Below are 14418 nucleotides of genomic sequence, written 5' to 3' on the forward strand. Positions count from 1 at the left end.
CTCATTTGGATAAATACCAAGGAGCGTGATTGCTGGATTGGATGCTAAGGGTATGCTTAGTTTTGTAAAAAAACCACCAAACTGTCTTCCAAAGTGGCTATACTATTTTGTGTTCCTACCAGCAATGAATCAGAGTCCTTCTTGCTCCATATCCATGCCAGTATTTGGATGTTTTTAGTATTTGGGATTTTGTTTCAATTTTGTTTTTAGTATTTTAGTATTTTGTTCTAATGGGTGCATAGTACTATTTCATTGTTTTAATTTGCTGTTCCCTAATGACATACGATGTTGAGCATCTTTTCATATGCTTACTTGCCCTCTGTATATCTTCCTTGGAGAGATGTCTGTTCAGGTCATTTGCCCGTTTTTTAATTAGGCTGTTCATTTTCTTTCTTTTTTTTTTTTTTTTTTTGCTGTACATGGGCCTCTCACTGTTGTGGCCTCTCCCGTTGCGGAGCACAGGCTCTGGACGCGCAGGCTCAGCGGCCATGGCTCACGGGCCCAGCCGCTCCGCGGCATGTGGGATCCTCCCGGACCAGGGCACGAACCCATGTCCCCTGCATTGGCAGGCGGACTCTCAACCACTGCGCCACCAGGGAAGCCCCATTTTCTTTTTTAAAATTATTATTATTTTTGTCTGTGTTGGGTCTTCGTTGCTACGCACAGGCTTTCTCTAGTTGTGGCAAGCAGGGTCTACTCTTCGTTGTGGTGCACGGGCTTCTCATTACGGTGGCTTCTCTTGTTGTGGAGCACAGGCTCTAGGCACTCGGGCTTCAGTAGTTGTGGAATTAGGCACTAGGCACTCGGGCTTCAGTAGTTTTGGAATCTCCCTAAGATTCTTTTAGTATTTTGGATAACAGTCTTTTATCAAGTTTGTGTTTTGCAAATATTGTCTGCCAGTCTGTGGCTTGTCTTCTCATTCTCATAATTCATTTTTTTTCCAGTATATTTTCTCTCTGTTGTTCAGGTGGGGTAACTGTTATTGTTCTGTCTTCAAGTTCACTGATTTTTTTCCTCTGTACCTTCCACTCCCTATTGAGCCTATCCATTGAATTAATTTTGGTTATTGCATTTTACTCCTTAAATTTCCCTTTGGTTCTTCTTTATATCTTCTGTTTCTATTTTGATACTTTCTCTTTTTCTCTAATTTTATCTTTCTCTTTCCCTTTTCTTTGCTAGGACTTTCTCTTTTCTTCCACTTGTTTCAAGCACATTTGTTGCTTGTTGTAGCATTCTTATGATGGTCCATTTAAAAATCTTTATCAGATTATTCTAACATCTCTGTCATCTTGGTTTGGGCGTCTATCTATTGTCTTTTTCATTCAGTTTGAGATCTTCTAGTTCTTTTTTTTTAAGCTTTTAAACATTAATTAATTTATTTTATTCATTTATTTTTGGCTGTGTTGGGTCTCCATTGCTGCCTGTGAGCTTTCTCTAGCCACAGTGAGCAGGGTCTACTCTTCATTGCGGTGTGTGGGCTTCTCACTGGGGTGGCTTCTCTTGTTGCAGAGCATGGGATCTAACCACACAGGCTTCAGTAGTTGTGGCACATGGGCTCAGTAGTTGTGGCTCGTGGGCTGTAGAGTGCAGGCTCAGTAGTTGTGGTACATGAGCTTAGCTGCTCCTCGGCATGTGGGATCTTCCCCGACCAAGGCTTGAACCCGTGTCCCCTGCATTGGCAGGTGGATTCTTAACCACTGTGCCATGAAGAAAGCCCTATCTTCTGGTTCTTGAGTGATATTTGTTTGAAATCTGGCATTTGGGTATTATGTCATTATGTCATGGGGATAAATGAGACTCTGAACCTCACTTAAGCCATCTATTTTAGCTGGCCTCCTCTGACACTGCCACCAATAGGGAAGAGCGCTGTCACATCATTACTACCAGGTGGAGGTAGAAGTCTAGGTTTCCCACTTGGCCTCAACTGATCCAAAGGGGGACTCCTCATTTCTACTGGGCAGGGTTGACAGTTTCTGCTCCACAGTAGGCTCCCACTGATAGCTTCCTGCATGGGAGGGGTCAGAGTGCCAGGTTATTTCTTCCTTTGTTACTACCTCCTCTGACACTTGGGTGGGAGGTTGACCTCTTTACCATTGGGGAGTGGTGAAATTCCTGACCCTCCATTAGGTCTTCTCTGACATTATGTCAGGGCTGGAAAGAGCGGGCACCTCATTATTGCCTAGTGGGGTGGAATTGTAGGCTCCCCACATAGTCTCTACTGACATAGTGTGTGGGTGGCCTGTGGGCATGAAAGTCTCTTCTCTGTAATTGGCCTTCTCTGACACCACACCAGCAGGCAGGGGGTTGGGGGTATTGGGACATATCATTACAGCCTCAGGAGGGTGGAAGTCCAAGTTGCCTGCATAGCCTTTATTAGTGTGGGTGGCAGCAGGGCCACAGTTTGCTCTCTGGTCTGGGTTGCAGCAGAGTGGTTAGTGTCTAAAAATTTCCTGTCTTGCTAGGTTGATCTTTCCCTAGCCCTTTGGCTAGAGAGAGAAGGTTTTGGCTGGGGCTCTTTTTGTCTGTGCCTGTTGGTGTGTCTGGGTTGCTGGCTTCTTCGGCTCCAAGTATGGGAAATATGAGACAAAAAGAAAGTTCATGTCTTTCCTCCCATCCTGAGGACTAGGGGGCTTGCATTCTCCACCTGTCAGAGTCTTCTTATGTTTGTTTTATACACAATGTCCAGGGATCTTAGTTGTAATAGCAAGAGGAATAGGGCAAAGTACAGTTATTCCATCTTCCTCCATCTTCTTTTAAATAAACAGAAATACTTCACACCCTCCCTTACTGTCATTTGCATGTTTCAAAGAAATTAAATACCATGACTTAAAATGAATCAAAGAGATGATAATTTTAGAAAACCACTATGCTGATCGTGAAAGAGACATCATTTGGACTTTGATAACATGATAGAAATGGTCTCATAGAGTCTGCTCGTTTGCAGCAATCAAAATTGCTTTTTAAGATGCTGCCGAAGGGATGACAGGTCCCTCTGTATGTCAAGCCCCATTACGTGGGGTTGCTTTTATGGCCCAAAGTGCAGAAAAACCAGCTTTGCAAATGTTGAGCTTTACTGCCTATAGTTTGTGTTAAGGAAACCACAGTCATTATAACACCCAATGTGCCTTTTCCAGCTCTGCATTGAAGCCTACCACCCTCTCTACCTTCACCCACTCCACCCCTCCTCCAACTTTCCCCAGCACACACTCTCCCATCTATCCCATCTAGAGATTACGATCCAACTACCCCAGCACATGCCCTGCCTTGTAGAGCCACACATCTTCAGCAGCGGATGGGCTGCCTGTTTTTCAGGCATCTCTGTATGAATATCATTTCTCACAGCTGAATTGTTTTTTGTTTTTTTTTAGATTGGGTGGGGCCCATGAACCTGCATTTTTTTGAATTTAATTTATTTTTTTATACAGCAGATTCATATTAATTATCCATTTAATACACATTAGTGTATATATGTCAATCACAATATCCCAATTCATCACACCACCACCCCCACACCACATGCCGCTTTCCCCCCTTGGTGTCCATACATTTGTTCTCTACATCTGTGTCTCAATTTCTGCCCTGAAAACTGGTTCATCTGTACCATTTTTCTAGGTTCCACATATATGCATTAATATACAATATTTGTTTTTCTCTTTCTGACTTACTTCACTCTGTATGACAGTCTCTAGATTCATCCACGTCTCTACAAATGACCCAATTTCGTTCCTTTTTATGGCTGAGTAATATTTCATTGTATATATGTACCACACCTTCTTTATCCATTCGTCTGTCGATGGGCATTTAGGTTGTTTCCACGACCTGGCTATTGTAAACAGTGCTGCAATGAACACTGGGGTGCATGTGTCTTTTTGAATTATGGTTTGCTCTGGGTATATGCCCAGTAGCGGGATGGCTGGGTCATATGGTAATTCTATTTTTAGTTTATTAAGGAACCTTCATACTGTTCTCCATAGTGGCTGTATCAATTTACATTCCCACCAACAGTGCAAGAAGGTTTCCTTTTCTCCACACCCTCTCCAGCATTTGTTGTTTATAGATTTTCTGATGATGCCCACTGTAACTGGTGTGAGGTGATACCTCATTGTAGTTTTGGTGTGCATTTCTCTAATAATTAGTGATGTTGAGCAGCTTTTCATGTGCTTCTTGGCCATCTGTATGTCTTGTTTGGAGAAATGTCTATTTAGGTCTTCTGCCCATTTTTGGATTGGGTTGTTTGTTTTTTAATATTGAGCTGCATGAGCTGTTTATATATTTTGGAAATTAATCCTTTGTCCATTGATTCATTTGCAAATATTTTCTCCCATTCTGAGGGTTGTCTTTTCGTCTTGTTTGTAGTTTGCTTTGCAAAAGCTTTTAAGATTCATTACGTCCCATTTGTTTATTTTTTATTTTATTTCCATTTCTCTAGGAGGTGGGTCAAAAAGGATCTTGCTGTGATTTATGTCAAAGAGTGTTCTTCCTATGTTTTCCTCTAAGAGTTTTATAGTGTCCGGTCTTACATTTAGAGCTCTAATCCATTTTGAGTTTATTTTTGTGTATGGTGTTAGGCAGTGTTCTAATTTCATTCTTTTACATGTAGCTGTCCAGTTTTCCCAGCACCACTTACTGAAGAGACTGTCTTTTCTCCGTTGTATATCCTTGCCTCCTTTGTCATAGATTAGTTGACCATAGGTGCGTGGGTTATCTCTGGGCTTTCTATCCTGTTCCATTAATCTATATTTCTGTTTTTGTGCCAGTACCATATTGTCTTGATTACTGTAGCTTTGTAGTATAGTCTGAAGCCAGGGAGTCTGATTCCTCCAGCTCTGTTTTTTTTTCTCCCCCCTCAAGACTGCTTTGGCTATTCAGGGTCTTTTGTGTCTCCATACAAATTTTAAGATTTTTTGTTCTAGTTCTGTAAAATATGCCATTGGTAATTTGATAGGGATTGCATTGAATTTGTAGATTGCTTGGGTAGTATAGTCATTTTCACAATGTTGATTCTTCCAATCCAAGAACATGGTATATATCTCCATCTATTTGTATCATCTTTAATTTCTTTCATCAGTGTCCTATAGTTTTCTGCATACAGGTCTTTTGTCTGCCTAGGTAGGTTTATTCCTAGGTATTTTATTCTTTTTGTTGCAATTGTAAATGGGAGTGTTTTCTTTCAGATTTTTCATCATTAGTGTATAGGAATGCAAGAGATTTCTGTGCATTTAATTTTGTATCCTGCAACTTTACCAAATTCATTGATTAGCTCTAATAGTTTCCTGTTGTCATCTTTAGGATTCTCCATGTATAGTATCATGTCATCTGCAAACAGTGACAGTTTTACTTCTTCTTTTCCAATTTGTATTCCTTTTATTTCTTTTTCTTCTCTGATTGCCATGGCTACGACTTCCAACACTATGTTGCATAAGAGTGGTGAGAGTGGTGAGAATGGACATCCTTGTCTTGTTTCTGATCTTAGAGGAAATTCTTTCACTTTTTCACTATTGAGAAAGATGTTTGCTGTGGGTTTGTTGTATATGGCTTTTATTATGTTGAGGTAGGTTCCCTCTATGCCCACTCTCTGGAGAGTTTTTATCATAAATGTGTTGTTGAATTTTGTCAAAAGCTTTTTCTGCATCTATTGAGATGATCATATGGTTTTTATTCTTCAATTTGTTAATATGGTGTATCACAATGATTGATTTGCATATATTGAAGACTCCTTGCATCCCTGCGATAAATCCCACTTGATCATGGTTATGATCCTTTTAATGTGTTGTTGGATTCTGTTTGCTAGTATTTTTTGAGGATTTTTGCATCTGTATACATCAGTGATATTGGTCTGTAATTTTCTTTTTTTGGTAGTATCTTTGTCTGATTTTAGTATCAGGGTGTGGTGGCCTCATAGAATGAGCTTGGGAGTTTTCCTTCCTTGCAACTTTTTGGAAGAGTTTGAGAAGGATAGGTGTTAGCTCTTCTCTAAATGTTTGATAGAATTCACCTGTGAAGCCATCTGGTCCTGGACTTTTGTTTGTTGGAGGATTCTTAATCACCGTTTCAATTTCATTGCTTGTGATTTGTCTGTTCATATTTTCTCTTTCTTCCTGGTTCAGTCTTGGAAGGTTATACCTTTCTATGAATTTGTCCATTTCTTCCAGGTTGCCCATTTTATTGGCATAGAGTTTCTTGTAGTAGTCTCTTAGGAGGCTTTGCATTTCTGTGGTGTCTGTTGTAACTTCTCCTTTTCGTTTTAATTTTATTGATTTGAGTCCTCTCCCTCTTTTTCTTGATTAGTCTGGCTAATGGTTTATCAATTTTGGTTATCTTCTCAAAGAACCAGCTTTTAGTTTTATTGATCTTTGCTATTGTTTTCTTTGTTTCTATTTCATTTATTTCTGCTCTTATCTTTATGATTTCTTCCTTTCTGCTTACTTTGGGTTTTGTTTTTTCTTCTTTCTCTAGTTCCTTTAGGTGTAAGGTTAGATTGTTTATTTGAGATTTTTCTTGTTTCTTGAGGTGATCTTGTATTGCTATAAACTTCCCTCTTAGAAGTGCTTTTGCTGCATCCCATAGCTTTTGAGTCATCGTGTTTTCATTGTCATTTGTCTCTAGGTATTTTTTGATGTCCTCTTTGATTTCTTCAGTGACCTCTTGGTTATTTAATAACGTATTGTTTAGCCTCCATGTGTTTTTGTTTTTTAGGTTTTTTCCCCTGTAATTCGTTTCTAATCTCGTTGCGTTGTGGTCAGAGAAAATGCTTGATATTATTTCAATTTTCTTAAATTTACTGAGGCTTGATTTGTGACCCAAGATGTGATCTATCCTGGAGAATGTTCTGTGCGCACTTGAGAAAAAAGTGTAATCTGCTGTTTTTGGATGGAATGTCCTATAAATATCAATTAAATCTATCTGGTCTATTGTGTCATTTAAAGCTTGTGTTTCCTTATTAATTTTCTGTTTAGATGACCTGTCCATTGGTGAAAGTGAGGTGTTAAAATCCCCGACTATTATTGTGTTACTGTCCATTTCCTCTTTTATAGCTGTTAGCAGTTGCCTTATGTATTGTGGTGCTCGTATGTTGGGTGCATATATATTTATAATTGTTATATCTTCTTCTTGGATTGATCCCTTGATCATTATGTAGTGTCCTTCCTTGTCTCTTGTAACATTCTTTATTTTAAAGTCTATTTTATCTGATATGAGTATTGATATTCCAGGTTCCTTTTGGTTTCCATTTGCATGTAATATCTTTTTCCATCCCCTCACTTTCAGTCTGTATGTGTCCCTAGGTCTGAAGTGGGTCTCTTGTAGACAGCATATATATAGGTCTTGGTTTTGTATCCATTAAGTGAGCCTGTGTCTTTTGGTTGGAGCCTTTAATCCATTCATGTTTAAGGTAATTATCAACATGTAAGTTCCTATTACCATTTTGTTCATTTTTATGGGTTTGTGTTTGTAGTCCTTTTCTTCTCTTATGTTTCCCACTTAGAGAAGTTCCTTTAGCATTTGTTGTAGAGCTGGTTTGGTGGTGCTGAACTCTCTTAGCTTTTGTTTGTCTGTAAAGCCCTTGATTTCTCCATCAAACCTGAATGAGATCCTTGCTGGGTAGAATAATCTTTGTTGTCGGTTCTTCCCTTTCATCACTTTAAATATGTCATGCCACTCCCTTCTTGCTTGTAGAGTTTCTGCTGAGAAATCAGCTGTTAACCTTATGGGAGTTCCCTTGTACGTTATTTGTCATTTTTCCCCTGCTGCTTTCAATAATTTTTCTTTGTCTTTAATTTTTGCCAAGTTGATTACTATGTGTCTCGGCGTGATTCTCCTTGGGTTTATCCTGTATGGGACTCTCTGCGCTTCCTGGACTTGGGTGGCTATTTCCTTTCCCGTGTTAAGGAAGTTTTCAACTATAATCTCTTCAAATATTTTCTTTGGTCCTTTCTCTGTCTCTTTTCCTTCTGGGACCCCTATTCACAGCATAATGTGAAGGTTGTTGTGTTTAATGTTCTCCCAGAAGTCTCTTAGACTGTCTTCATTTCTTTTCATTCTTTTTTCTTTATTCTGTTCCGCAGCAGTGAATGCCATCTCTCTGTCTTCCAGGTCACTTATCCATTCTTCTGCCTCAGTTATTCTGCTATTGATTCCTTCTAGTGTAGTTTTCATTTCAGTTATTGTATTGTTCATCTCTGTTTGTTTGTTCTTTAATTCTTCTACTTCTTTGTTAAACATTTCTTGCATCTTCTCGATCTTTGCCTCTATTCTTTTTCTGAGGTTGTGGATCGTCTTCACTATCATTATTCTGCATTCTTTTTCTGGAAGGTTGCCTATCTCCACTTCATTTAGTTGTTTTTCTGGGGTTTCCTCTTGTTCCTTCATCTGGTACATAGCTCTGTGCCTTTTCATCTTGTCTATCTTTCTGTGAATGTGGTTTTTGTTCCACAGGCTGCTGGATTGTAGTTCTTCTTGCTTCTGCTTTCTGCCCTCTGGTGGATGAGGCTATCTAAGAGGCTTGTGCAAGTTTCCTGATGGGAGGGACTGGTGGTGGGTAGAGCTGGCTGTTGCTCTGGTGGGCAGAGCTCAGTAATGTCCACAGCTGAGTTTTTGATAATGATTAGATGGCAGGGAGTTCAAGGTTTTCTTTTCCAATAAGAAGCACTGGGAATGGTGATAGGTCATCTTGTTGATTAACAGCATATGCTTTGCCAGTTGGTGAGGTGGGAGGGGAAAAGAATGAATGCCTGTCTTGCAGGGGGCTGTGATGATCAAATGTATGTCAGGCACCCAGTTCAGTGTCCGGCACCGAGGAAGACAGTAATAAACGGAAGTTCCTTTCCTCTAACTTACCCCAGTCTGTACCTCCCAGCACCTGCCCCCACTCCATTCTCACACATCCTCCCCTTTCCATTTCACCACCGCCAGTCCTCCTCCCCTTCATAGGCCAACAGAGACAGCAGTTTCCATGGTAACCAGCATACTCATTAGTTCAGAGTTTATTGGTCCTTAAGTGTCTGTCTGGACTGGGTTCCTAACTCACGTCAGAGGGAGATTTCCAGTGAGCTCAAGGGCTGTTGAGAAATTGTCAAACACAAGCCATTATATTCAAGTTTTCCTAATTAGAAACAACAGCATACAATGATATTTTGGTGTAAAGAGAGAAGATGTGAGGAAATCATCTCATCCTGGATGCTCCAGATGCTCACAGCTCCTATGCATCTGGAGAATCACTCCCCAGCACTCGGAGATGCAGGATTATATCGCTGGGGTGTAGGTGTTGGAGTGTGAGTAAGGAGGCCGGGAGATTGAGCAACAGGAAGCCAACCTCACTGAAGGTATTTTGGGTATCTTTCTGAGGATTTGTTCTTTCCGCACCCTCCCACCTGTCCCTTCAGGCTCTAAGGTGATAAGTGTTTCCTGCTCTGTTCATGCTGGGTTTCTATACTGACCCCAACCTTGTCCTTGACTGTACTCCTATGCTTGAACTGCTTTGCTCATTCAGTCAGCCACCATTTATCAGTCCTACGAGATGCCAGGCACTGTGCTAGGCACAGTGGATATAACCATGAACACAGTAGACAAAGATCCCTAACCTCAAGGAGCTTACAGCCAAGTAGGGGAAGACAGTCAAAAAACAAGGAACTGCAGAAACGTATGGTTTCAAGGTAATGGCTTTTTCTGCAATTTGCCTGGGCAGAAGAAAGGGCTAATTTATAAATAACACCCATCTCTTCTTTAAGCCTGTACGTTATTAGGGCAGCATCCTCTGGAACTTATAGGAAAATCAAATGTGTAGACTATATAACTACCAACATCACTACATCGATAGGTTCTGTTCACCGAGTACTTTCTCTCTTGTGTGTGTACTCTCTCCTTTTGGAAACATACCTTGCATGGAAGAGTTTGTACGTGGTTTCAGAATTTTACTATGATGATGTTTGTCTCCTTTGCAGATTTTCATGGCACCTAGCATAGCTGAGTGAAGGCAGTGGGGCAAGGTTTTCCCTGATGAAAATGAAGTGCTCTTTTGAGCATTTCTTACATTTCATTGATTTTCTTAGGTGTCCTTGTATTCTTATAACTAAAAGTACATAGGCATGGCTTAAATGCTGGTTGACATTCACCCCATGGTTAAAAACTTTGGCCATCATACGGGAGGGATATTTAAATGGAGGGTTCCAGGAACAAACCCTGCTGATGTGGGAAATATGACAATCTCTTTAAATTCACACTCCACATGCCCTCATAGCATCTTGCCATTATTGCAGTCTAAAGGTTAGCCTGAGCGTCCTGCATCTCTTCGTGTCTAAGTTTGCAGCCCCAGGAGAGAGAGAAACAGCTCTCAGTGCCCGTGAGGTCATGGTGTTCCAAGCTTCTCCATGGTTGGAAGCACCAGAGTCCCCAAAGCAGAAGACGAGAGGATGGGTATGTAATTTTAGGGTCATTTTAGGGCAGTACTTTAAAGGATGTTAAAGTGAGTCATGTATGTTAGGAAAAATATCTCTTACACAAATATATTTCTTTGTCAAAGGTGTGTATGCATGTGTGTGAGAGTTGAGTGTATGTGTGTGTGTGCATTGTGTGTGTGTGCATGCATGGATACTGTGTGCATGCACAGTGTGTGAGAGTGTGTGTCTGTGTCCCATCTCGTCATGTTCCTGTTCTCCAATCACACACAGCAAGGAATGTACTGTCCACTGTGTCTCTTTGGGACAAGAACTGCACGTATCTAACCTTGAATTCAGCTTCCTTCATGAGTCCCTTCTCCTCTCCCTGGCAAGAACTGGAAGACAGGACCTAGTGAGGGATCAGAAAAATGCAGAGAAATAAAACTGTGCAGAAGGCGGCAATGAGGATGAAAAACCATAATTCCAAGGAAGAAGAGTAGAACCACTGTTAGCATCTTGTATTACTCTTATGAATCTGGATGCATCCCCTATGTAGAGTTTAAGTCAAAACTCCAGACTTAATACTAAAAAGGAAGCATAGTTTGGAAAGATAGTTTTTTTTTTTTTTGGCTGTGTTGGGTCTTCATTTCTGTGCGAGGGCTTCCTCTGGCTGTGGCAAGCGGGGGCCACGCTTCATCGCGGTGCACGGGCCTCTCACTATTGCGGCCTCTCTTGTTGCAGGGCACAGGCTCCAGACGTGCAGGCTCAGGAGTTGTGGCTCACGGGCCTAGTTGCTCCGTGGCATGTGGGATCTTCCCAGACCAGGGCTCGAACCCGTTTCCCCTGCATTAGCAGGCAGATTCTCAACAACTGCGCCACCAGGGAAGCCCCGGAAAGATAGTTTTGAAAAAATCAAGGAAAATTCACATAAGTCTTAAGAAAATGGTTTCATTCTATGATGCATTACTGAGAAATAAAGTTCTTAAATCTGTATAACTGTTATCAGGCAATTTATAGGTGTTTTATATAGTACTGGGACATAAGAAGAATAACTGGAATAAATGGAATACCTTGGCTGGCTTTAAATTAGAGCTTTTTAAGGAGAAAACTGTGACAAGATTGTATGTCCACTCAGTGAGCTTTATTTTCTAAGCAAGAGCTGTTTGGAAGATTCAGCATAAATATGAAAATCTCTTCCAAAAGGGCATGAACTTGCTTGCCCTAAGGCAGTTTTCCTCTCTGAAACAGAAGCATATCCATATAGTCTTTACTCAATGTATATTCTTTATATCTTGTACTTAAAAGGTGATAATTATGCATTGTATATATGATTGTGTGCCTTGCAATAAAATAAGAAATGTACCTAAAATAAACAAAACAAAACAAAACAAAAAACAAGGAACTGCAGAATGGCATGCAAAATTAAAGCTGAGCTTTGGAATAATCTTGCTCTTGACTAGGGTCCCAGCCCTGTTTCTCCCTTTTTTCCTCCTTATCAATGGTCTATATACTCAGTGTAGCTTCTCCTTCCCCCTCTGCTAAGGGATCACATGCGTTCATGTAGGAGAGTGTGAGACTCGTTACTGTCACCAGTGACAGTTAGATGTAAGGGTGAGTTAGATGTAAGGGTGAGTCTTCTGGGAGAAATGGCCATGTGAGCCCCCCAAATCCTGGGGTCCCTTTGGAAATAGAAAAGGTCCCTGTTGCCCACCAGGGCAGAGGAGAGCAGCCATCTCCAGTCCTCTGGCACCTTCCAGCTGAGTCAGTCTTGGTTTTTCCTGCCCCCATCCCTAACGTCCTGTTTTGGTTTCTTGGTCAGCCTCCACCTCCTGATCATTCTTAGTTTGCCAGCTGTGAGAAAGGGAGACTGGCACTTGAACCAGAAAGCCCTGCCCAACAAGCAGAAGAGTTGGATGGGATGGGCGTGGGTGTGAAGTGTGCAGGAAAAACCTGCTAACACAGTGAGGACACCTTTGAAAGGATTTGACTAAACCATTAAGTGCAGAAGATGGGAGCTACCATGATCTCTGGGTCAGCTGAGAAATTGGAGGTGACCCACGGGCCTCCCTAGGTCACTGAGTGGGGTCTGCTCTCTGGATGTGACAGAAAAAGTCAACTGCTGACCACATGATCCTGGGACTGAGGGTTACCAAGTTTAGCAAATAAAGACACAAGACTCCATTAAATTTGAATTTCAGGTGAACAATGAACAATGTTTTAGTATAAGTATGTCCCATGCAATATTTGGGACATATTTATACTAAAACATTATTCGTTGTTTATGTGAAATTCAGATTTAACTGGCATCCTGTATTCTATCTGGGAACCGTATGGGGGTGGGGTAAAAACTGCTATGTTAGGGAAGGACTAGCTTTGTTGTTTTTGTCTGTTTCCAGTGGAGAGCTGGGCCTCGGTCTGAGAGCAGGAGGAAGGATTTCACTGGCAGGGCACTCGATGACAGCCATGAGGAGCCCTCCATGAGTAACTTGGAATTAGAAACCTCGGAGAGTCCTTCTAGCTCTGACAGTCTCTGAGCCTCAGAATCTCTAGGGATGTTAAAAGGATGGGGTGGGGAGATGATGGAGGAGGATAAGACTAAGAATTAGAAGCCCCCAAAGAGCCTTCACCATTTTTCTCTTTGGTGTTAGGATGGTGGGATGCATGAAGATGCATCAGCTGGGCATATGGCTTTCTCTGTGCAGATGGGAAGTCAGAGTTTCTGTAATATTCCACTACTCCTGCTGTCATTGATTCTGCTCTTACGTTTTTGACACCCATTTTCCAAGGTAACACTGCTTGGAGGGAAACCCATTCCAGGGCAGGCCCAGACTCTGGGCTTTCTTACTTCAGTGCCCATCCCCTCCTCTTAAGGACAGTGACAACAGCAACCTACATGTGGACATCATTTCACAGCTCACAAAGTGACTGACCATCTATTCCTTGTCTGGATTCTCACAAGTTCCTTGTCTATGTCTCACCATAGACAGCTGGGCCGAGAGGGAGTATTCATCTCCTATTTACATTTGAGGAAGACAAACCCCAGAGATTTGCCCAGTGCCAGGCAAATGGGTCAGGCCTCCACCCGCTCAGGCATTTTTATAATGAACACCAGTGCGTGCCTGCCATGTAGCCTGTGTTAGGGGCTGAGCACGTGAGAAGAGTAAGACCCAGTACCACCCAGTTTCTGCCCCTGAGAGCTCCCAGACCAGGGTGGGAGGTGGAAGAGTCAAGGTCAGTGGATGGACAGATGCATGACGAGGCAAGAATAACAAAACCCAAGTCCTCAGGGCTGGGCTGAGTATGAATGAGGACCCCCCTCAGGGCCAGCTCTGTGGAGACAGAGGCCACTCAGCGGCCAGGCGTTCTTCCTCTGTGGCGGGCAGAGGGTCCTCTCTTTTCGGGCTGGCTGCAGTCTCCACTTGCTGCCATGGCTCTGCCCCTGGACGTGTCCCTGGGCCCCATGCATTCGGCCCACAGCCCACCTGGGCCAGATGGAGGCAGCTTCTCCTTGGCAGGGAAGTGCAGATATTTTCCCTGCTAGGCTCCCCAGGACCTCGTGGAGGCTTCTCCTTCCCCGCCCCCACCCCCATCCTTTTGTCCAGTAGAATCTTTCCTGGAATTCCAATTGGAAGCAGAGTAAAAGAGAGCTGGTGCTCTCTTTCAAGTGGGAGCTGGCAACTCCAGAGCCCTTTGCTCAGCCCCCACTGCAGTTGCCCCGGCAGCAGGTCTCTGGAAGCCCAGGGTCAGCAGAACACACTTTAGAAACCGGCAGCCAGCTTCATGTGACATCACAGGGACTGTTTGCCCCACAGGCACCTCTCACAAATGGTGTCCCGAGCTAAGCTGCTAATTTGCTCTGTCAGCCTTGCAAGAAGTCTCGTCCTCTTGCATTTCCTTCCCTGCTATCCACCCAGAGACCGAGTCAGAATCTTGGCCGTTACCAGTGGCTCCTGTCCCCCACCCCCTCCACACCAGAGGCCCAGGCAGGACTGTTTCTTTTCTTTTTTCCTTAATTTTTTTTCTTTCTTTCTTTATTTATTTTTGC

This window comes from Mesoplodon densirostris, chromosome X, assembly GCF_025265405.1.
Source record: "Mesoplodon densirostris isolate mMesDen1 chromosome X, mMesDen1 primary haplotype, whole genome shotgun sequence".
Classification (NCBI taxonomy): Eukaryota; Metazoa; Chordata; class Mammalia; order Artiodactyla; family Ziphiidae; genus Mesoplodon; species Mesoplodon densirostris.